Source organism: Oncorhynchus nerka, unplaced genomic scaffold (genome assembly GCF_034236695.1).
Source record: "Oncorhynchus nerka isolate Pitt River unplaced genomic scaffold, Oner_Uvic_2.0 unplaced_scaffold_423, whole genome shotgun sequence".
NCBI classification, from domain to species: domain Eukaryota; kingdom Metazoa; phylum Chordata; class Actinopteri; order Salmoniformes; family Salmonidae; genus Oncorhynchus; species Oncorhynchus nerka.
In genome coordinates this window covers 725237-749559 of record NW_027040490.1, presented here as the reverse complement: position 1 = coordinate 749559, position 24323 = coordinate 725237, and the positions used below count along the sequence as shown (strand labels likewise).

Genomic DNA, 24323 nt, shown 5'->3' with positions numbered 1-24323 from the left:
TTGTTGACGTTCAGATATGGCCTCCGAAATGTAAACAAACATGGAATCGATAGGATACATGACTAAAGGATACCAAAGACCTATCATGACATTATATCACATACTAAAGGGAAGTTAATCATTAACATTACATGAGATCTATATAGTTTATAGCTGTTTATTTCTAAAACCATGCGATGGCATCCCATCCGCAGATTAGATAGTAGACTAAACTCGGCTAAAGTAGTTTGCCGAAATGTTAAACTAGTTAAATACCTACTGCTTTTGTGAGTCACAAGCTATATTCAATACCATAATTTTAAGAGTATGACAACCTATACATAACTTTACATAAACTATCTTGATTCAATATAGTCCGCAGCCCACGATCTAGCCCAGACTTTTGTTTCCAACGTTACGTCGTCCTTAAAACACGTCCATAGAAATAAACCTGCCCCGAGTTCTCAGTTCTCTGAACTAATGCTCATGTAAAACAATTGGTCTCTAAACCTGTGATAAACCACGATATTCGCTATCTTAAATTAAAACAAAAATGTTACCTTCGTGGCGCAGTTGTTTCAAAATGGCAGCACCATTTGTACTTTTTACTTTCACTTTCAAATTCTTAGGTGACTCAAAGCTGTATATAAACCGTGATTTGTTGATGCTATGTCTTGGCCATTGAGGGGATTGAAGCCACTAGTCGGCCATATTGGCTCTCCACAGTAGGAGCAGTCCTTCATAGGAATGACAAAAATTGCATGTATTTAAGTATTTGTGTTGTTGTAATGGGGACAGTAACATCAGCAATCTCAAAAATTATACTTTAAGGAAAATGTTTTGGTATATTTGTTTCATTTGTATGTGTAGCTCACGTATAATATAGGTATGAATTACGATGTCTTTAGTATAATAAACGTGGCAAAAACGAATGTAGACGTTAAGAAATGCATTTCAATAGCTTCCAATATATTTTTTACACCGGTGAGGGAGTCCCAAGATGGATGCGTGGGGCGTCAATACAGCGCCCTCAACAAATCATCTAGTGTACATATACATTATTGGGTAACTCCCCCAGAGTGTTTGTGTGGAAATATTGAACTTTTTTACCGCTTAAAAGGGCAGCGGGGTGGCGCATTGCAAGTTTAAGGTTTAGCCATTGGTCTCTTTCTTATGTCTGGTATTCAAAAAGAGAAGGTCACGGGTTGTTTTATACGAGTATCTTTCATTTATTTGTCGTGGGCTACGGCCAAACAGTAGCCTGTGTGGAGTTGGGTTAATAAACCCAACCTTTGTCTGGACAATTGTTCCTGTTATGATCTAGTCAGGTCATTACAATAGTAATATGCTCTAAAAATACAGTAGAAATATGTCCTAAAACGCTTGTGACAAACACACTTTGCTGTCCTGTTTTCTAATCGTCCACATGGAGAACCTATTCAAGTAAGTCAATACATTTCTAAAATGTAAAAAAAAAAAACAACAACGTTGTATTATTAGCTAACTAGCTACAGTGCAGGCTAACTAAAATGAGCTAGCTAGTTGGCTAGGCCCCATCTAGGCAACTTTACATACTGCATAGATAGCTAGCTAAGTGAATTAGATGTCACCAGCTACCTAACTTCAAATTTGCTAGCTATCTTGATGTATTTATTCATGTAAAAAACTCCAAATGCATTTGTAGGTAGCTAGCTAACAGCCATAGAGAAGGGTGAAAGGAATGCAGACCCAACTGTGGATAGGGCAGGTACGTTTGTGTAGTTCCAGTCCCTAGAAGTGAGAACCGGGATAATAGTAACATACTATTCAGTGCGGTCTAATTTGAGTATAATGAAGTCTGTTTCTTGTGAGGTTTTCTGTCCTCGGTTACAGAGAGCTGTGAAATCCTGTCTACTCAAAGGGGTGCACGTTTTTGCACTGCACAGCTGACACACATGATCAACTCCTCAAGCGGTAATTATGTATTCCTTTGTGATGCTGTCCTTGATATAGGCGGCAGGGTAGCCTAGTGGTTAGAGCTTTGGACTAGTAACCGAAAGGTTGCAAGTTCGAATCTCCGAGCTGACAAGGTACAAATCTGTCGTTCTGCCCCTGAACAGGCAGTTAACCCATCCTAGGCCGTCATTGAAAATAAGAATTTGTTCTTAACTAGTCAAATAAAAATAGGATCCTGCTATTTGCATCTATCAATCCAATGTTATCATGATTTGTTATAAGGGATATTATACTTTAGTAATCCACAATGACCTGGTGATATAATGTCAATATTAGACTTCAATTCTATGTTCCTACGGATACCTTGTAACTGGAGATTCCTTCAAAACCGATTGCCAACAGTTAACATGTAGGGCACTGCAAGGTTGGGTGACCAGGGTCATCTGGGACTGCCTCCTGGAGGAATTCAGGTGTGTGAAGGCTACCTGTGTCCTGCATAACGTCATGAGGATGGACACGAGGACCAGGAGGGGGGGGGGGTCTGTGTGCTGGATTTCTTCACCACATACTTTTTTTGAGGAAGGTGCTGTTCCCTGGCAACACTGTAGACTACACTATGCACAACCAAAGGCTCTTTAAAGAGGGTGCTGTTCCCTGGCAATACTGTAGACTACACTATGCACAACCAAAGACTCTTTTAAGAGGGTGCTGTTCCCTGGCAACACCGTAGACTACACTATGCACAACCAAAGGCTCTTTAAAGAGGGTGCTGTTCCCTGGCAACACCGTAGACTACACTATGCACAACCAAAGGCTCTTTAAAGAGGGTGCTGTTCCCTGGCAACACTGTAGACTACACTATGCACAACCAAAGGCTCTTTAAAGAGGGTGCTGTTCCCTGGCAACACCGTAGACTACACTATGCACAACCAAAGGCTCTTTAAAGAGGGTGCTGTTCCCTGGCAACACTGTAGACTACACTATGCACAACCAAAGGCTCTTTAAAGAGGGTGCTGTTCCCTGGCAACACTGTAGACTACACTATGCACAACCAAAGGCTCTTTAAAGAGCCATTCACATTGCAATAAGAGTATTATTCCATTTACTTAGCTATGTCAACTGCAGTTATATCAGTTTTATCTCCATCTCTTCATTCAAAGACTCAATCATGGACACTCTTACTGACAGTTGTGGCTGTGTTGCGTGATGTATTGTTGTCTTTACCTTCTTGACCTTTTGTGCTGTTGTCTTCGCCCAATAATGTTTGTACCCTGTGCTCTTCTCATATTGTTACTACCATGTTGTCATGTTGAGTTGCTACCATGTTGTCATGTTGAGTTGCTACCATGCTGTCATGTTGAGTTGCTACCATGCTGTCATGTTGAGTTGCTACCATGCTGTCATGTTGAGTTGCTACCATGTTGTCATGTTGAGTTGCTACCATGTTGTCATGTTGAGTTGCTACCATGTTGTCATGTTGAGTTGCTACCATGTTGTCATGTTGAGTTGCTACCATGTTGTCATGTTGAGTTGCTACCATGTTGTCATGTTGAGTTGCTACCATGTTGTCATGTTGAGTTGCTACCATGTTGTCATGTTGAGTTGCTACCATGTTGTCATGTTGAGTTGCTACCATGTTGTCATGTTGAGTTGCTACCATGCTGTCATGTTGAGTTGCTACCATGTTGTCATGTTGAGTTGCTACCATGTTGTCATGTTGAGTTGCTACCATGTTGTCATGTTGAGTTGCTACCTTGAGTTGCTACCATGTTGTCATGTTGAGTTGCTACCATGTTGTCATGTTGAGTTGCTACCTTGAGTTGCTACCATGCTGTCATGTTGAGTTGCTACCATGTTGTCATGTTGAGTTGTTACCATGAGTTGCTACCATGTTGTCATGTTGAGTTGCTACCTTGAGTTGCTACCATGTTGTCATGTTGAGTTTCTACCATGTTGAGTTGCTACCATGTTGTCATGTTGAGTTGCTACCATGTTGTCATGTTGAGTTTCTACCATGTTGAGTTGCTTACCTTGAGTTGCTACCATGTTGTCATGTTGAGTTTCTACCATGTTGAGTTGCTACCATGTTGTCATGTTGAGTTGCTACCTTGAGTTACTACCATGTTGTCATGTTGAGTTGCTACCATGTTGTGTTGCTGCCACGTTGTCTTAGGTCTCTTTTTGTAGTGTTGTTGTTGTCGTCTCTTGTCATGATGTGTGTTGTGTCCTATTTTTATTTAATTTATTTTAATCCCGCCCCCGCAGGAGGCCTTTTGCCTCTTGGTAGGCCGTCATCGTAAATAAGAATTTGTTAACTGACTTGGTTAGTTAACTAAAATATAAGATTCCCAGTTCCTCTCCGTTTTTTGATTTCTACTTCTCAGGTGAGGGTGCTGTTTAGGTAAGGGTGTGATGTCTGCACAAAAACAAAACAGGCTATTTTAAATCACCCATATTGATGACATTTAGAACAATTAGATATCCTATCACCTACACACTCATGTATCAATCTGATTGATGGATTGTGTTGTGCAGTATATTAGATATCCTATCACCTACACACTCATGTATCAATCTGATTGATGGATTGTGTTGTGCAGTATATTAGATATCCTATCACCTACACACTCATGTATCAATCTGATTGATGGATTGTGTTGTGCAGTAAGCAGGTTCAGCTGTATAACTGTGGCTCCTTACACCTCCAAAGAATAGTCAAGAGGGCCGACCGTGGAGAATAGTAAGACACTTCATTATTTCTATAACTACGCTATATTGTTTGTCCTCGTGTGTCTTTGCATGTTTTTCAGTATGAAATACTCTGCAGCCACTTTGTGTGGTGTGGACACCAGGAGAGGCCACACACACAGATTCCTGTTGAACACTGTCTCTCTAACTACCTTATTTTCCTCTCCTTGACTTCATCCCTCTCTTCTCCCTAAATCCTCTAGGTTATATCAGCTGTGTCGGTGAACCCCTCCCGCATCTGAACTGGCTACATAGAGGGCACTTGGTCGGGTCAACAGGAATAGAGATGTAGTAGTCCCAGAGTTAATGATCCCAGGTCAGTTTATATTATACAGGAAGTATTATTAAAGAGATGCCTTACATTGAAATACAGATAGATGTAGTAGTCCCAGAGTTAATGATCCCAGGTCAGTTTTGCATTTCACCTCTTGATGATTATTATGACAGACTGTTAGTTTAAGCCTGTTTGTTTTTAATTTATTTTTTATTCAGTCTCTCCATATGCAGGATATTTTTTATTTTTTATTCACCTTTATTTAACCAGGTAGGCCAGTTGAGAACAAGTTCTCATTTACAACTGCTTACCTAACCAAGATAAAGCAAAGCAGTGTGACAAAAACAATAGAGTTACACATGGAATAAACATGTATGTTTTGATGTGAGAGAGGATGCCAACACTCGGTCCCGTCATCGCCACCTCACTCGCTCTTAAGATAACCTTCGGGCCGACTAGGAGCCCAAGGCTGGTTAGAAGACACTGATGTAATAGTTATGAACTGAGAGAATATTAGGGTAACAGAATATTAGGGTAGCACTGTGATTCATTAATCACATGCGGTCTTCCCTGCTCCTCTGTTCTTACCTCTTTCCCTTTGTGTTCTACACCTCTCTCTCTCCACCTCCTTTCTTCCTCTGTTCTTACCTCTTTTCCTGTCTTCTACACCTCTCTCTCCACCTCCTTTCTTCCTCTGTTCTTACCTCTTTTCCTGTCTTCTACACCTCTCTCCACCTCCTTTCTTCCTCTGTTCTTACCTCTTTTCCTGTCTTCTACACCTCTCTCTCCACCTCCTTTCTTCCTCTGTTCTTACCTCTTTTCCTGTCTTCTACACCTCTCTCCACCTCCTTTCTTCCTCTGTTCTTACCTCTTTTCCTGTCTTCTACACCTCTCTCTCTCTCTCTCCACCTCCTTCCTCTGTTGTTATAATGCACACCAGATGTGCATTGAAGTACAGATTGAACTTGTATTTATAATATATTATTTATTTATTATTTATAACACTTGTATAATGAACTTATTTCAATAAAGCGTTTCACATTTTCTACTGGTTGACATTAATAAGTCTCATGTGATGAAATACTACACCCGTCCTGTGTTTATCAGATCAATGCAGATGAAGGAAATTACATATGGAGATGTTACCGGTGTTAAGAGTATTTACATGATGTATAGGAAGTGTAGTGTACTGTTTTTATATTCTATTTCTGCATATATGAATTACAAATCAGTCTTTAACTAGTTAAATCATGTTTCTGGTCTATTGCATAGTTACAATGTGTAACCATTGATGTCCCAGGACCAAGACTGGTAAACACTGTTGAAGTGTATAATTGTAATACACACATGCAGACACAGCATCATTCAAAGACTGGAATATGATACTCCTGGTATTGGATATGACTGAAGAATAATCTCAAAGACATTCATACTTGAACTGCACCTTTTATTTGCCAAGGTAGAGTAGAGTACATGATCAGTGAATATATTAAATGTACAGGCTACAATGTGGGATCTCAATAACTACATGTATATACGACTTGCAACCTTTCCACAAAGTTATTATATTCTACTCAATCCATAGGCTTCATTAATATCATTCAGACTGTTTTGAAGATACAACAGGCTAGGAAAGCTGAGGTTCATAGCTAGGTTCTGAACAAATTTGTATACCAAACGTTTTAGGCTTCATACACAGATCGGCTACACATCTATAGGCATACAGATATTTTTATTCTGCACTACACAAGAAAATATCTAGCTACGTTACTTCATCTGCATTGCAAATATCAGCAAGGCAAGTTTACAAAATTATACATTCAATTTGCAGTAAATGCTTTAACTTGCTAGATTATTTACATCCACTGTTTCACAATACTTCAGTCTGGTTTGCTGGTTGTTTCAAGAGTCCCTAAAGCATTAAACAACCAAAATTACAATTTCATACTCATGTCACAACACCCATAAAGCTAGTCAGCTAGCTTGCTAATGTTCGAAGGTCAGCTAGCATGCTGAATAGCGATTTTCGTAAATAACTTTATGACAGAAAAATGCATAATCGTTTGTCTCTACACCAACTAGCTAACACATTCATCTCAACTGTATATTTTTAGCATGAATCGTTATGACTTTATCATTAATTACATTTGCTTCCGTCCTGGTATTGTTGTCAGCCTTCTTGGCTGGTTGGGTCTCATTGCGTCAGATTCGTCATGAGAGCCACTTGATATGATTGGTCATCGTCACGGGAACCACTCGATATGATTGGTCATCGTCACGGGAACCACTCGATATGATTGGTCATCTTCACGGGAACCCCTCGATATGATTGGTCATCGCCCAGCCTATCGTCATATATGCCATATATTGTACAACTGCATTGTGCAGGTCTATCTCATTAATGTCTTATATTTTAGGCAATGTTAGAATGATGCATTGAATTGTTTTTCTCACACTTTGTGTGTTATAATTATCTCTGGTGATTTTCTCCATGAGGAGGGTGGAAAGTTACAGACCCAACAATATTATATTATATTATAGTATACCCTCCTTGTAACCATGGTTACCAGTGACAGTCTCTTCCCATTCAAATATTTGTTTTCAACAAAAAGTTCATTAATAAACCAATGTAATTCCAGTTCATATTGTGAAGGTTGTTTTGTTTGTTCAATGTGCTGTCTGTGCGTCTGTATATTGTCTATAAAAGTGGAACTTGTCTGTCGGCATTAAAGACCAAAAATGGTTAAAGAAAATTGTGATAAATACAAAAGTATACCAGTTTCATTTAATGACCAAAAGCTTTACAGCTGTGCCATATAGATTGCAAACTAGTTGGGAAGAGATTTTCAATGTTCTACCGATTCCATGGCACATGGTTTATGAACTTGTTAGCAGTTGATGTTTACTCTTTAACAGCACAAACCCCAAAGCAAATCAGGGGAAGGAAAATAGGTTTATTCAAAGAGGATAAATCATAGATGATAAGCTGAGAGGTAGATGGTCATTCTCCCCTGTCCTCAGTGATTCTCTCCCAGTGGTTCTCTCCTGTGATTCTGTCCAGTAATTCTCTCTTAGTGGTTCTCTCCTGTGATTCTCTCCAGTGATTCTCTCTCAGTGGTTTTCTCCTGTGATTCTCTCTCAGTGGTTCTCTCCTGTGATTCTCTCTCCACAGAACAGGGAAAGCATGTAGTTTTATAACCCAGCCCTAGCCTGTGGTTGACCAATTAGAATTCCTTCCAATAAAACTAGCCAATGGCCAAATAACAAGTATCACATGTCAGAAGACATATTCCTCCCATGTCTCTGAACCATGGATCAATAATTCCCTATTACAGAAAAAAAACTATTTCCCTTGATTGTTAGTATTCTATTGACTCTCCTCCTTTGACCTCTTGTACTCTGTCTCTAGGTTGTGTATTTATCTTTAAAATATTCTTACACCCTCCCAGACCATTTAAAAAAAAGAAATATACTTAAAATGTATTTTTAGAAAACAATAGAAAACATGAAAGAAATAGACATTATGAAAAAAAAAGCAGTAAGCATATCATTATTCACATTAAAAACCTTAAACACGCATTTCTTTTAAAACACAAAGGGCATATTCTAATTTCTGTTACAATAAGAAATTGATTTCAAACAAAGTTATAGAAAATAAGTATTACCATGTGTAATGATGACGTCCCTTATGACTCCTACCACATCCTGTATCAGGAGGAAACTCACAAAAATAAATAAAATAATTGTCTACAAGGCAATAATATTCAATCGTCCTGTTGGCAAGGTAATAATTTACCAAGTCTTTTAAAAGTGACCAGCTCTTCCACACTGGTATCAGTCCCACATAGATAACTATTAGACATGACCAGCTCTTCACACTGGTATCAGTCCCATAGATAACTATTAGACATGACCAGCTCTTCACACTGGTATCAGTCCCACATAGATAACTATTAGACATGACCAGCTCTTCCACACTGGTATCAGTCCCATAGATAACTATTAGACATGACCAGCTCTTCCACACTGGTATCAGTCCCATAGATAACTATGAGACATGACCAGCTATTCACACTGGTATCAGTCCCACATAGATAACTATTAGACATGACCAGCTCTTCCACACTGGTATCAGTCCCATAGATAACTATTAGACATGATGTTCTGACAGTCTACCGGTAGTGAGAAAGTCTTCTTCAGTTCAGCGTAGCCTAGTGGTTAGAGCGTTGGACTAGTAACCGAAATGCTTGCAAGATCAAATCTCCTAGCTGACAAGGTACAAATCTGTTGTTCTGCCTCTGAACAAGGCAGTTAACCCACTGTTCCAAGGCCGTCATTGAAAATAAGAATTTGTTCTTAACTGACTTGCCTAGTTAAATACATTTAAAAAATTCCACTGGTTGATAAGGACTTTTCTAAATGAACACTTCACCGGTGATCTTGTATCATTTCAGGTACGAAGGATATTGAATCGAAGGATATTACCTCAGCTTCAGATGGAAGATTCTCATAACCTGTAACGAAGGAAACAAAAAAAAGTGAGAGTAACATGACCAACATTTAAAGAGAAATTGATATATCTTTATCTTTATCTCTTTATATTATATTTATATTATAATAATTTATAATTATCTTGACCAGGTCACAATTGTAAATGAGAACTTGTTCTCAACTTGCCTACCTGGTTAAATAAAGGTGAAATAAAAAATAAAATAAAAATATTTCACACAGATTTCCCAGAGTAAGAATGTTCCGATTTTCAGGAAAACGTTGGACACTTCACCTAGATATCCCTAATATGACGACCGTGGTGAACAACATAGAAGCTTATCAGTTTCTGATGATCTTACTATGCTTCTTCGCCCTGAGCTCCGAGCTGCAGTAAACTGCTCCGAGCTGCAGTAAACTGCTCCGAGCTGCAGTAAACTGCTCCGAGTGCAGTAAACTGCTCCGAGCTGCAGTAAACTGCTCCGAGCTGCAGTAAACTGCTCCGAGTGCAGTAAACTGCTCCGAGCTGCAGTAAACTGCTCCGAGCTGCAGTAAACTGCTCCGAGCTGCAGTAAACTGCTCCGAGCTGCAGTAAACTACTGCTGTTTCTAGAGAACAGGAATCAATCTACTGACATTCCTACTGTTTCTAGAGAACAGAATTCAATCTACTGATCTTCCTACTGTTTCTAGAGAACAGTAATCAATACATGGACCTTCCTACTGTTTCTGGAGAACAGGAATCAATCTACTGACCTTCCTACTGTTTCTAGAGATCAGGAATCAATCTACTGACCTTCCCACTGTTTATAGAGAACATGAATCAACCTACTGACCTTCCTACTGTTTCTGGAGAACATGAATCAATCTACTGACCTTCCTACTGTTTCTAGAGAACATGAATCAATCTACTGACCTTCCTACTGTTTCTAGAGAACAGGAATCAATCCACTGACCTTCCCACTGTTTCTAGAGAACAGGAATCAATCTACTGACCTTCCCACTGTTTCTAGAGAACAGGAATCAATCTACTGACCTTCCCACTGTTTATAGAGAACATGAATCAATCTACTGACCTTCCCACTGTTATAGAGAACATGAATCAATCTACTGACCTTCCTACTGTTTCTAGAGAACATGAATCAATCTACTGACCTTCCTACTGTTTCTAGAGAACAGGAATCAATCCACTGACCTTCCCACTGTTTCTAGAGAACAGGAATCAATCTACTGACCTTCCCACTGTTTCTAGAGAACGGGAATCAATCCATCCACTGACCTTCATACTGTTTATAGAGATCAGGAATCAATCTACTGACCTTCCTACTGTTTCTAGAGAACAGGAATCAATCTACTGACCTCCCCACTGTTTCTAGAGAACAGCAATCAATCTACTGACCTTCCTACTGTTTCTAGAGAACAGGAATCAATCCATCCACTGACCTTCATACTGTTTATAGAGATCAGGAATCAATCTACTGACCTTCCTACTGTTTCTAGAGAACAGGAATCAATCTACTGACCTCCCCACTGTTTCTAGAGAACAGGAATCAATCTACTGACCTTCCTATTGTTTCTAGAGAACAGTAATCAATACATGGACCTTCCTACTGTTTCTAGAGAACAGGAATCAATCTACTGACCTTCCTACTGTTTATAGAGAACAGGAATCAATCTACTGGGCTCCCTGCCTGTGCCATTAAACCCCTACAACTCATCCAGAACGCCGCAGCCCGTCTGGTGTTCAACCTTCCCAAGTTCTCTCACGTCACCCCGCTCCTCCGCTCTCTCCACTGGCTTCCAGTTGAAGCTCGCATCCGCTACAAGACCATGGTGCTTGCCTACGGAGCTGTGAGGGGAACGGCACCTCAGTACCTCCAGGCTCTGATCAGGCCCTACACCCAAACAAGGGCACTGCGTTCATCCACCTCTGGCCTGCTCGCCTCCCTACCACTGAGGAAGTACAGTTCCCGCTCAGCCCAGTCAAAACTGTTCGCTGCTCTGGCCCCCCAATGGTGGAACAAACTCCCTCACGACGCCAGGACAGCGGAGTCAATCACCACCTTCCGGAGACACCTGAAACCCCACCTCTTTAAGGAATACCTAGGATAGGATAAAGTAATCCTTCTCACCCCCCTTAAAAGACCTAGATGCACTATTGTAAAGTGGCTGTTCCACTGGATGTCATAAGGTGAAAGCACCAATTTGTAAGTCGCTCTGGATAAGAGCGTCTGCTAAATGACTTAAATGTAAATGTAAATGTACTGACCTTCCTACTGTTTCGAGAGAACAGGAATCAATCTACTGACCTTCCTACTGTTTATAGAGAACAGGAATCAATCTACTGACCTCCCTACTGTTTATAGAGAACATGAATCAATCTACTGACCTTCCTACTGTTTCTAGAGAACAGGAATCAATCAATATATATATATTAGCATACTTTTAATTTTCATCCCCCACAAAAATCTCAGAGTGACAAAGTCATTGAATGTTGAGTGTTAATTTAATATTCAAATCATTCTGAATACACCTGGCCTTTGTTTTTGGTCAAATATGTAGAATTACAGGAGATGAGCTTTATAACAGACCCGCCTAGGCAAAATCTCCCTCCAAGCTTTCTTCAGAAGTTGGCAGCCCTGAGTGCACTTTATAGGGAATAGGATTCCATAGGGTTCTGGTCTAAAGTAGTGCACTTTATAGGGAATAGGATTCCATAGGGTTCTGGTCTAAAGTAGTGCACTTTATAGGGAATAGGATTCCATAGGGTTCTGGTCTAAAGTAGTGCACTTTATAGGGAATAGGATTCCATAGGGTTCTGGTCTAAAGTAGTGCACTTTATAGAGAATAGGATTCCATTCAGGACACAATGTGTCACTGAGAGACGCAATAAAGTCATTATGATGATGATGGACACATAGGCAGCTAAAAGTTATGACTGATTGACTCCATTTAGCTGTTGGCATTGACTCATTAGACAGTCAGACTGAGATAGATAGACATATTTTAAAAAATGTAACCTTTATTTAACTAGATAGAGATAGACGTGGCTTCTGTATGACAGTAGTGAACGTAATACAACACAGACTACGCTACCTGTTGGCATTGACTCATTAGACAGTCAGACTGAGATAGATAGATAGACCATTTTTATTTAGTTAACTAGATAGATAGATACTGTAGATATATAGATGTGGCTTCTGTATGACAGTAGTGAACGTAATACAACACAGACTACGCTACCTGTTGCCCCAATAATGTTTGTTTGATGTATGCTGTACATACCTGGTTATTGGTCCTTAGCTCCTGCTGTCATGCCGTCTTCATCATCGAAGACCCACCTACAGAGTTTGCTGTTTTGGCGACTTTTATATAGATAGATTCCCGGTCAGGGAATTCCACCCGCCCGGGCCTCTCCTGCCGCTGGTTCTGCTAGACAGTCGGACTTTCATCAACATCAGAGTGGAACAGCTTGACTTTGAACTCCGAAGGACGAAAGGCCAGAGCTAGCTAGCTGTAAACCACATAGCTAACGTTAAAGTCTCCACAAGCGTCACTGAACTTCCACTAAAGTTAGCTTGTTTACCAGACAGAAAGTCTACAGTGCTGAAAGGTGGAAGCCGTGCACACAGCTTCTGGATGTGTCATTGCAAAGATACTGTTAACTTTTATCTGTGGTAATTGTTTCTTTTAAAGAAAGAGCGACAAGTTAAACTTCCAGTTGTAAGTCAGCGCTGAGTAATCAGGTGAAAAGTCAAACTGTCCTTTTGATAGTAGCATTCCCTGGTGGTCTAGTGGTTAGGATTCGGCGCTCTCACCGCCGCGGCCCGGGTTCGATTCCCGGTCAGGGAACACACGTTTTTTAATTTGAAAGCGAAAGGATGTCAGAAAGTAACACGGTAAACGTTCGCTTTCAAATACAATTGATCAAATGTGGATTTACATTTTTTTTTTTACATTTAAAATGTAAGCGTTGTTTTAATCAAATAAAAACAGTGTGTTCCCTGACCGGGAATCGAACCCGGGCCGCGGCGGTGAGAGCGCCGAATCCTAACCACTAGACCACCAGGGAAGCTTTGATCATCAAGTGAAAAGTCAAACTGTCCTGACACTAGAGCTTTCCAGCTTTTTGGTAGTCTGGTGGTTCAATTCAGGGAAATACGGTCAGGGCACAGACTGTTTAATTTTTTATTTTATTAAAACAACGCTTATATTTTGAATGTTACAAAAGAGTATGTAAATCCCCATTTGACCAGTTGTATCTGAAAGCGAACGTTTTCCGTGTTATTTTCTGCCATCCTTGTGTCTGCCTCATGACTTTGTTTCAATGAAGGCTGCAGATTTTAATGTTTGCCATTTTCTTTTTTACATTTCTTTGTTGTTGTTTCTTGGTTTTACGTTTTTTATTTCACTGTTGCGTGTTCAGACGCTGTGAAATGCTACTACTCCACAGCTTGGAAAGCTTTGTACTGTAATGACCTGACTAGATCATAAATGAACAATTGTCCAGACAGAGGCTTGAGTTTGCGAATTGACGGTTTATTAAACCAACTTTACACAGGCTACTGTTTGAGCCGCAGATAACCCACAAGCCAATCGTGACCTTCTCTTGTGAAGCCCAGACGTAAGAGAGAGAGAACAAAGGCTGAACCTGGTCTTAACTTCCAATGCTCCACCCCCCCTGCCCAACCCCCTCCACGCCACTCCGCCAACCACCAGGATGCCCGGCATCAGAACATTCCAGGCATTCCCGTGATTGGCAGATAGCAGGTTGATTGACATGTCGGACCCCGGGTACTGGTCAGTACAACACAACCACCTCCTAGCCTAGCACATAACACACAGCTGTCTGTGCGGGTCGCTACAGTACATTTCCCCTGGTAGTGTGTAACTAAACTACAGATTGAACAATGAGACAGATATTTCACAGGATGTATAAATGTGAAGCATCCGGGTCGACGTTTCCACTCACTACCAAATATGGTAGTGAGAGGAAGCTCAGTGCCCACTAGTGGGAGAAGATGGAGCGAGATGGATTTGGGCCAAATTTCTGCTCATTTTTTTTTTATCGATGAAACGTTTGATCTCTGCTCCTTGCATGTTCTGCCCACTAAGATTAATTTTCTTCCATTGGAAACAACAGGTTGTGGTCCATCTTGGATAAATTAGACGCATCTTTGATTTAACAGTTGACACTCTGTTGTGTCTAACAGTAGAAACTCTTGCCCTCTCGTTTTTTGCCTTCATTAACCTCCTGTCTTATGTAACCATACCAAACGTAACCTATCATACTAAATGGAGTGTATCGGATTTACATACAGAATAACATGAAATGGTCTGAGACCAGGGAGGAGTGAAGGGAGAGACAGCAACTAACCAAGCAGACTCCTGGGATCATAACTAGGTTATTTATCATTAAATACTCTTCCCTGCTCCCCAGCCTGGTCTCAGACCATTTTATATTATTCTAAAAAGTACCTGTACCTTGGACTGGATCAGATATGAGTACATAGTACCTGTACCTTGGACTGGATCAGATATGATTACATAGTACCTGTCTTGGACTGGATCAGATATGATTACATAGTACCTGTCTCAGACCATTTTATATTATTCTGCAAAGTACCTGTCTCAGACCATTTTATATTATTCTGCAAAGTACCTGTCTCAGACCATTTTATATTATTCTGCATAGTACCTGTCTCAGACCATTTTATATTATTTGCATAGACTGGATCAGATATGATTACATTGTACCTGTCTTGGACTGGATCAGATATGAGTACATAGTACCTGTCTTGGACTGGATCAGATATGAGTACATTGTACCTGTCTTGGACTGGATCAGATATGAGTACATTGTACCTGTCTTGGACTGGATCATATATGAGTACATAGTACCTGTCTTGGACTGGATCAGATATGATTACATAGTACCTGTCTTGGACTGGATCAGATATGAGTACATAGTACCTGTCTTGGACTGGATCAGATATGAGTACATAGTACCTGTCTTGGACTGGATCAGATATGATTACATAGTACCTGTCTTGGACTGGATCAGATATGAGTACATAGTACCTGTCTTGGACTGGATCAGATATGAGTACATAGTACCTGTCTTGGACTGGATCAGATATGAGTACATAGTACCTGTCTTGGACTGGATCAGATATGAGTACATAGTACCTGTACCTTGGACTGGATCAGATATGATTACATAGTACCTGTCTTGGACTGGATCAGATATGAGTACATAGTACCTGTCTTGGACTGGATCAGATATGATTACATAGTACCTGTCTTGGACTGGATCAGATATGAGTACATAGTACCTGTCTTGGACTGGATCAGATATGATTACATAGTACCTGTCTTGGACTGGATCAGATATGATTACATAGTACCTGTCTTGGACTGGATCAGATATGATTACATAGTACCTGTCTTGGACTGGATCAGATATGATTACATAGTACCTGTCTTGGACTGGATCAGATATGATTACATAGTACCTGTCTTGGACTGGATCAGATATGATTACATAGTACCTGTCTTGGACTGGATCAGATATGATTACATAGTACCTGTCTTGGACTGGATCAGATATGATTACATAGTACCTGTCTTGGACTGGATCAGATATGATTACATAGTACCTGTCTTGGACTGGATCAGATATGAGTACATAGTACCTGTCTTGGACTGGATCAGATATGATTACATAGTACCTGTCTTGGACTGGATCAGATATGAGTACATAGTACCTGTCTTGGACTGGATCAGATATGATTACATAGTACCTGTACCTTGGACTGGATCAGATATGATTACATAGTACCTGTCTTGGACTGGATCAGATATGATTACATAGTACCTGTCTTGGACTGGATCAGATATGATTACATAGTACCTGTCTTGGACTGGATCAGATATGAGTACATAGTACCTGTCTTGGACTGGATCAGATATGATTACATAGTACCTGTACCTTGGACTGGATCAGATACCTGTCTTGGAAATAGTACCTGTCTTGGACTGGATCAGATATGATTACATAGTCCTGTCTTGGACTGGATCTATGATTACATAGTACCTCTTGGACTGATCAGATATGATTACATAGTACCTGTCTTCTGATCAGCCTGATTACAGTACCTGTCATTGACATCAGATATGATTACCTGTCTTGGACTGGATCCATGATTCACATAGTACCTGTCTTGGACTCAGATATGATTAGATAGTACCTGTCCTAACCTGGATCAGAATGATTCCATAGTTGGACTGGATCAGAAATGATTAGATACCTGTAGCCTTAGATCCTTCACCATCTTCCTTTGATTAGATATCTCCTAACTTCTCATTAGATATCTCCTAACTTCTGATTGGATATCTCCTAACGTCTCATTAGAAATCTCCTAACTTCTGATTAGATATCTCCTAACTTCTGATTAGATATCTCCCTATCTTCTGATTAGATATCTCTAACCTAATCTCCTCTTCTGATTAGATATCTAATGTCTCATTAGATACTTCTTCTGATTAGATATCTCCTATCTTCTGATTAGATATCTCCTAACTTCTGATTAGATATCTCCTAACTTCTAAATAGATATCTCCTATCTTCTGATTAGATATCTCCTAACTTCTGATTAGATATCTCCTATCTTCTGATTAGATATCTCCTAACTTCTGATTAGATATCTCCTAACTTCTCATTAGATATCTCCTATCTTCTGATTAGATATCTCCTAACTTCTAAATTAGATATCTCCTATCTTCTGATTAGATATCTCCTAACTTCTGATTAGATATCTCCTATCTTCTGATTAGATATCTCCTAACTTCTGATTAGATATCTCCTATCTTCTGATTAGATATCTCCTAACTTCTGATTAGATATCTCCTATCTTCTGATTAGATATCTCCTAACTTCTAAATAGATATCTCCTATACTAGCAGTCGATATCTCCTAACTTCGATCTCTAACAATGGACCCTTCCAGAAAAGTCAGTTAAATTATAACTATCTCTGTCTTTACATTTAAGTCATTTCTGTCTCTCTCTTTCTCTCTCTCTCAGACGTCTCCCTCTCTCTCTCTCTATCCTGTCTGTCTCTCTCTCTCTCTGTCTCTTTCTCTCTCTGTCTCTTTCTCTCTCTGTGTCTCTCTCTCTCTCTCTCTCTCTCTCTCTCTCTCTCAGCAGTCGCGTTCGGATCTCTATGGGCCCTTCCAGACAAGTCATTTAAAATAACACATACCCCTGACAATCACATCCTAGCCCAGTATTTCTAATTCTGGATTCATTGTTATGAACGTTCTCAAGCCATCCTCTATCGGAGGAGCCATAGTGGAGCCCTAAAGTGGTGAGAAACCCAGAGTCATTCTGGACGGAGGCTAACTACTATTTAGTCTAAATTACACTATAGTGTCCTGGAAATACGATGACATTGCTTAAGTAGTCAAATATTTAGTAGGAAACAACTTTCCCTCAATTATCATGTTGTCAGATTTACTTTAGACAGATGGCAATGTTGCCTTTAGCTAACAAAGTGTTTGAATGTTAAATGACGAGACAGAGGCATTGATGCGAGTAACCAGTCTTGTTCAGTACATGACAACACATCCGGGTATCTCAAGCACCCCGGTAAAACACAAGAGTTGCAGTAATGAACATTTACCAACAGATGGCATCACTGTGCCATCTTACACCCATAACATCGTCCCTTTAATAAAATAGGACAGGAGGTGTCAATTCACTAACAAAACAAACCTAGTAACAATTTCCAACATGAACAGTTTAGTATTTATTTGTATTTTTTTTCAGGTAAACAACAACACATTTTGATATTCTCTTCACTTTTATCTCTGTCAACAATCCCTGATGGGAAACATACAGATTAAGTATTTTTGGTGGCTGGGACAGACGCCCGCAGCGTGAAAAGACAGGGGGCTTGTCTGCGAGGACTGCGGATTCCCGCACAGGCGTGTCACCTGAATGTCTAAGGGGAGAATTGATGGGCGAGGGAGCGGCCGACCTGTGATCCCCTGGCTCTTCGCCCAGTGCCTCAAGCCCCATGTGACTTGCTGGGGTTCGGTCTTTTGTCATGCGACCCCTTTGGCCATCAGGGTTCTGAGTAGGTGCTGGCTCAGCAATCCGAAGGTCAACCCTGTTACGACGGTACAGTGATCCATTCACTTCGACCAAGTAGGAGCGTGGTGCCACTTTCTGTACACAGGATCCGAGTCTCCAGAGGCCTGTCCGGTCCCCTGGTAGTGGCTTCATTTGCACCGTTTCACCACCCTGAGCTCAGGTAAGTCTTTTGCTGATTTGTCGTAGATGAACTTGGAGACCTGTCTTCTGTGACGTAGCTTCACCAGCACGTCTGTCACCACACATGGCTCCAGGAGAGTGCTGTCTACTGGCAGCACGAGGATGTCATCTGCTATGGGTTCCACGCCACTGAGTCCCATCAACAGCTCATGCTGTTTCCGCTGATACACCTCTGGAGCCACGGAGACACCAAACGGAAGCTTCAACCACCTCTTCCTGCCCCAGGGTGTCCAAAAGGTGGTCATGTAGCTGCTGGGCTCGTCGAGCTTGCACTGCAGGAAGGCATCTCCGGCATCCACGAGCGTGAAGACTCTGGCCTTTGGGAGCTTGTAAAGAACATCCTCCAACGTGGGCATAATGTCATGTGAACGTCGCAGAGCCCGGTTGAGGTGTTTAGGATCAATGCATATCCGTAGCTTGTCTGGTTTCATGACGATAACCACATTACTTATCCAGTCCGTAGGCTCGGTGACGGATATGATGTGGCCATCTGCTTCGTATTTGTCAAGCTGAGCCTTCGTAGCTGCTTTCATGGCCACTGGTACATTGCGGGGTGCACACTGGACAGGCTGGATTGCTGCGTCCAACTCAAAGTGGACTTCCCCAGGAACTGACTCGACCGGTGTGTTGAAGACATCATGGTACTTGCTTAGGAGTGTCTCCTTGCTCAGGGGCCCAGCCTGGACTTTGTCTATAATGTTAAGATCAGCTGGGATGGTGAAGTTAATAAGTCCAAGGCGCTCGCATGTAGAACCTGACAGTAATGGCTGTTGACTAGCCTCAACTATTTCAAACTCAAGGGTGTATTTCTGGCCATGTAAAACACACTCTGTCACAAACAGGCCTAAAGAGGTCATGAACTGGCCTGAATACAGTTTCAGCTTGGTGCTACTCTGTGTGAGTTTGTCTCTGGGCGCGAGCCTCCTTTTGTATTTAAGGCTTATAACGTTGCATGTGGCCCCTGAATCTAGCTGGCATTGCTGTGGTTTATTATTAAGTAGCAGAGTGACAAACCACTTTTGTCCTTTTGCCCTCACTGCCCCTATGCACTCACTGCCCCTATGCACTCACTGCCCCTATGCACTCGCTGCCCCTATGCACTCACTGCCCCTATGCACTCGCTGCCCCTATGCACTCGCTAGCATGTACATCCTCTGTGCTGCCGTTCCCTTCATCTGTGTTTGTTTCAATGCACTTTACCCTCCTTTCTTTTGCTTTTCATGCAGACCCTTGCGAAGTGATTAGCTGTACCACAGGATTTGCATCTTTTTCCATAGGCTGGGCAGTGTTCTTTTCCTCGTCTATGAGAAATGCCACAATATCGGCATGTATTGGGGTTGTCTACTGCAGAGTTGGCTGTAGTATTAGCATTAGCTGTGGCAAAGGGGAATTTCTTTACTGGCTGCCTGAATGTAGCATTGACATTGTCCATATGTTGCCTTTCTAGCTCCATGGACCTCATCCGTATATCAGTAAGCTCTGCTGCACGGCATGTCTCCACTGCCAAGACCAGCGTCAGGTCACGTTCTCTCAGCAAACGTCTGCGGGTGCCCTCATCAGTTATGCCAAGCACAATCGTATCTCTGATCAGTTCATCTCTTAAAGCACCATAGTCACATGTAGCTGCCTTTTCCCGTAACCTAGTGACAAAGCTGTCAATGGACTCCCCGTCCTCCTGTTTGCAACGACCGAAAACATAACGCTCGTAGATGACGTTCTTTGCTGGCTTAAAGTAATGTTCAAGAGCATCAAGAATAGCTATAGCGTTACCTGTGCTGCTGTTAGGTTCAGGTTGTGTTTGTATACGTGTCGGCATTCAGTTCCCATTATAGTCCTCAAAGTGGCAGCCACTACCTCATCGTCCTTTTCCAGAAGTCCCATTGCTAGTGCATAGTCCTCCCATTCACCTCTAAACATGTCCCAGTTCGTGCTCCAATCCCCGCTGAGCTTCATAACGGCAGGAGGAGGAATGTTCGCTGCCATGTCTAACCGGTGCTAACAACACTGAAGCTAACTAGCAAACTCACTCTAGCTAAGGCCAATTCCGGGCGAAATTTTACACAAATAAGCATTTGTTTGTAAACCAGAGCAGGTGACTCTAATTTGCGGAGAGCATGGTTAGTTATCCGACTCTGACACCATGTTTGAATGTTAAATGATGAGACAGAGGCATTGATGCGAGTAACCAGTCTTGTTCAGTACATGACAACACATCCGGGTATCTCAAGCACCCCGGTAAAACACAAGAGTTGCAGTAATGAACATTTACCAACAGATGGCATCACTGTGCCATCTTACACCCATAACACCAAGTTTCTGTCAAAAAATAGCTAGCAATGCTAACGTTAGCTAGCTAAAAGCCGGTGGCCTCCCATCAATCTTATCTAGCTCGCTAACTGCATTTGAAGTCAATCTGGTGACATCAAAATGATAACAATAGGTTTTCCTACTAATTCGTTGCCTCTTGTTGAATGTCATTGTATTTCCAAGCCACTGTAATGGACTTCTTATGAAAATCTTCATCAGTGCTTATTGGCGCTGCATTGAGTAGAATGTTGTCAGGCATCGGTCCAAAACAAACGTTCTAAACAATATTGTGATGAAACATGGAACCCATGAATAAGTTCTGTACTATAATGAATAAGTTCTGTACTATAATGAATAAGTTCTGTACTATAATGAATAAGTTCTGTACTATAATGAATAAGTTCTGTACTATAATGAATAAGTTCTGTACTATAATGAATAAGTTCTGTACTATAATGAATAAGTTCTGTACTGTAATGAATAAGTTCTGTACTATAATGATAATGAATAAGTTCTACTATAATGAATAAGTTCTGTACTATAATGAATAAGTTCTGTACTATAATGAATAAGTTCTGTACTATAATGAATAAGTTCTGTACTATAATGAATAAGTTCTGTTCTATAATGAATAACTGTACTATAATGAATAAGTTCTGTACTATAATGAATAAGTTCTGTACTATAATGAATAAGTTCTGTACTATAATGAATAAGTTCTGTACTATAATGAATAAGTTCTGTACTATAATGAATAAGTTCTGTACTATAATGAATAAGTTCTGTACTATAATGAATAAGTTCTGTACTATAATGAATAAGTTCTGTACTATAATGAATAAGTTCTGTACTATAATGAATAAGTTCTGTACTGTAATGAATAAGTTCTGTACTATAATGAATAAGTTCTGTACTATAATGAATAAGTTCTGTACTGTAATGAATAAGTTCTGTACTATAATGAATAAGTTCTGTACTATAATGAATAAGTTCTGTACTGTAATGAATAAGTTCTGTACTGTAATGAATAAGTACTATAATGAATCTGTACTGTAATGAATAAGTTCTGTACTATAATGAATAAGTTCTGTACTATAATGAATAAGTTCTGTACTATAATGAATAAGTTCTGTACTATAATGAATAAGTTCTGTACTATAATGAATAAGTTCTGTACTATAATGAATAAGTTCTGTACTATAATGAATAAGTTCTGTACTATAATGAATAAGTTCTGTACTATAATGAATAAGTTCTGTACTATAATGAATAAGTTCTGTACTATAATGAATAAGTTCTGTACTATAATGAATAAGTTCTGTACTATAATGAATAAGTTCTGTACTATAATGAATAAGTTCTGTACTATAATGAATAAGTTCTGTACTGTAATGAATAAGTTCTGTACTATAATGAATAAGTTCTGTACTATAATGAATAAGTTCTGTACTATAATGAATAAGTTCTGTACTATAATGAATAAGTTCTGAATACTATAATGAATAAGTTCTGTACTATAATGAATAAGTTCTGTACTATAATGAATAAGTTCTGTACTATAATGAATAAGTTCTGTACTATAATGAATAAGTTCTGTTCTATAATATAATAAGTTCTGTACTATAATGAATAAGTTCTGTACTGTAATGAATAAGTTCTATAATGAATAAGTTCTGTACTGTAATGAATAAGTTCTGTACTATAATGAATAAGTTCTGTACTGTAATGAATAAGTTCTGTACTGAATAATGAATGAAGTTCTGTACTATAATGAATAAGTTCTGTACTAATAATGAATAAGTTCTGTACTATAATGAATAAGTTCTGTACTGTATATAATGAATAAGTTCTGTACTATAATGAATAAGTTCTGTACTATAATGAATAAGTTCTGTACTATAATGAATAAGTTCTGTACTATAATGAATAAGTTCTGTACTATAATGAATAAGTTCTGTACTATAATGAATAAGTTCTGTACTAATAATGAATAAGTTCTGTACTATAATGAATAAGTTCTGTACTATAATGAATAAGTTCTGTACTATAATGAATAAGTTCTGTACTATAATGAATAAGTTCTGTACTATAATGAATAAGTTCTGTACTATAATGAATAAGTTCTGTACTGTAATGAATAAGTTCTGTACTATAATGAATAAGTTCTGTTCTATAATGAATAAGTTCTGTACTATAATGAATAAGTTCTGTACTATAATGAATAAGTTCTGTACTATAATGAATAAGTTCTGTACTGTAATGAATAAGTTCTGTACTATAATGAATAAGTTCTGTACTATAATGAATAAGTTCTGTACTATAATGAATAAGTTCTGTACTGTAATGAATAAGTTCTGTACTGTAATGAATAAGTTCTGTACTATAATGAATAAGTTCTGTACTGTAATGAATAAGTTCTGTACTATAATGAATAAGTTCTGTACTGTAATGAATAAGTTCTGTTCTATAATGAATAAGTTCTGTACTGTAATGAATAAGTGCTGTACTGTAATAAGTTATATTGTAGTCACTTAAAGAAGAGAAAAGTTGTAAGGTTTTCATCAACAGTACTTCTCATCACAATAAAAACACACAACAGGAAACAGGAAATGACTTGTACATTTTTAATTCTCTATCAGCCTTAAACACACTGCAGCATTTGATTATTATACCATTTTAATAAAACTAATACATGCCCTTGTAAATATGTATATATGTATAATATCACATATGTATATAAATGCCGTCACCGCGGAAACAGAATGCTGATTGGTTAAAGTAAAAGCCGGACCGACCCAGTCACAGTGAACTTCCACTAGTTTTTTTCATTTGTATCACTTTTTTTTTAGTTTTTAGTTTTTAAATCATTTTTAAACGTCACTCTCACAGTAACCAGTGACATCAGTGAAGTACATACGTGACATGTGGTAGATACATACAGTAGCTAAACGCTCTGAGCGGTGAGTGATGCCGTGTACACATACTGTCAACCTCTAGGTCGGGTGTGTCTCTGTCCCGTACCTGCCCTCATATACTTTCTACACGGGCCTTTCCCATTGGCTAGACATACAGAACACAGCCTACATGGGGCTGTCTGATTGGCTACAAATACTGTATTCTGTCTAGATGGGCCTTTCCCATTGGCTAGACATACAGAACCCAGCCTACATGGGGCTGTCTGATTGGCTACAAATACTGTATTCTGCCTAGATGGGCCTTTCCAATTGGCTAGACATACAGAACACAGCCTACATGGGG

General features: G+C 39.7%; 1 protein-coding gene, 2 long non-coding RNA genes and 2 other non-coding genes across 5 annotated transcripts in view; 2 read left to right on the top strand and 3 right to left on the bottom strand.

The window, feature by feature from the left end:
• Window positions 1–1075: 1075 nt before the first annotated feature.
• Window positions 1076–5984, top strand: LOC135571273 (uncharacterized). The gene is made up of 2 exons (XR_010463700.1): window positions 1076–4654; window positions 4866–5984. It is a non-coding gene; the product is annotated as an uncharacterized LOC135571273 (long non-coding RNA).
• A 382-nt stretch (window positions 5985–6366) lies between these two features.
• On the bottom strand, window positions 6367–13178 carry LOC135571272 (uncharacterized). The gene is made up of 2 exons (XR_010463699.1): window positions 12709–13178; window positions 6367–9450 (listed from the first exon to the last, which is right to left on the bottom strand). It is a non-coding gene; the product is annotated as an uncharacterized LOC135571272 (long non-coding RNA).
• A 25-nt stretch (window positions 13179–13203) lies between these two features.
• On the top strand, window positions 13204–13275 carry trnae-cuc (transfer RNA glutamic acid (anticodon CUC)). Its single transcript has one exon. It is a non-coding gene; the product is annotated as a tRNA-Glu (tRNA).
• A 148-nt stretch (window positions 13276–13423) lies between these two features.
• trnae-cuc (transfer RNA glutamic acid (anticodon CUC)) lies at window positions 13424–13495 on the bottom strand. The gene has a single exon. It is a non-coding gene; the product is annotated as a tRNA-Glu (tRNA).
• Window positions 13496–23675: 10180 nt separating this feature from the next.
• The window catches only part of LOC115127460 (ankyrin-2-like), a 242285-nt gene continuing 241637 nt past the window's right edge, over window positions 23676–24323 (bottom strand). Inside the window, 1 exon segment of the mRNA XM_065017053.1 lies at window positions 23676–24323. This exon segment is cut by the window's right edge and continues 3105 nt beyond it. The gene's annotated coding sequence lies outside the window, so the exon portion shown is untranslated.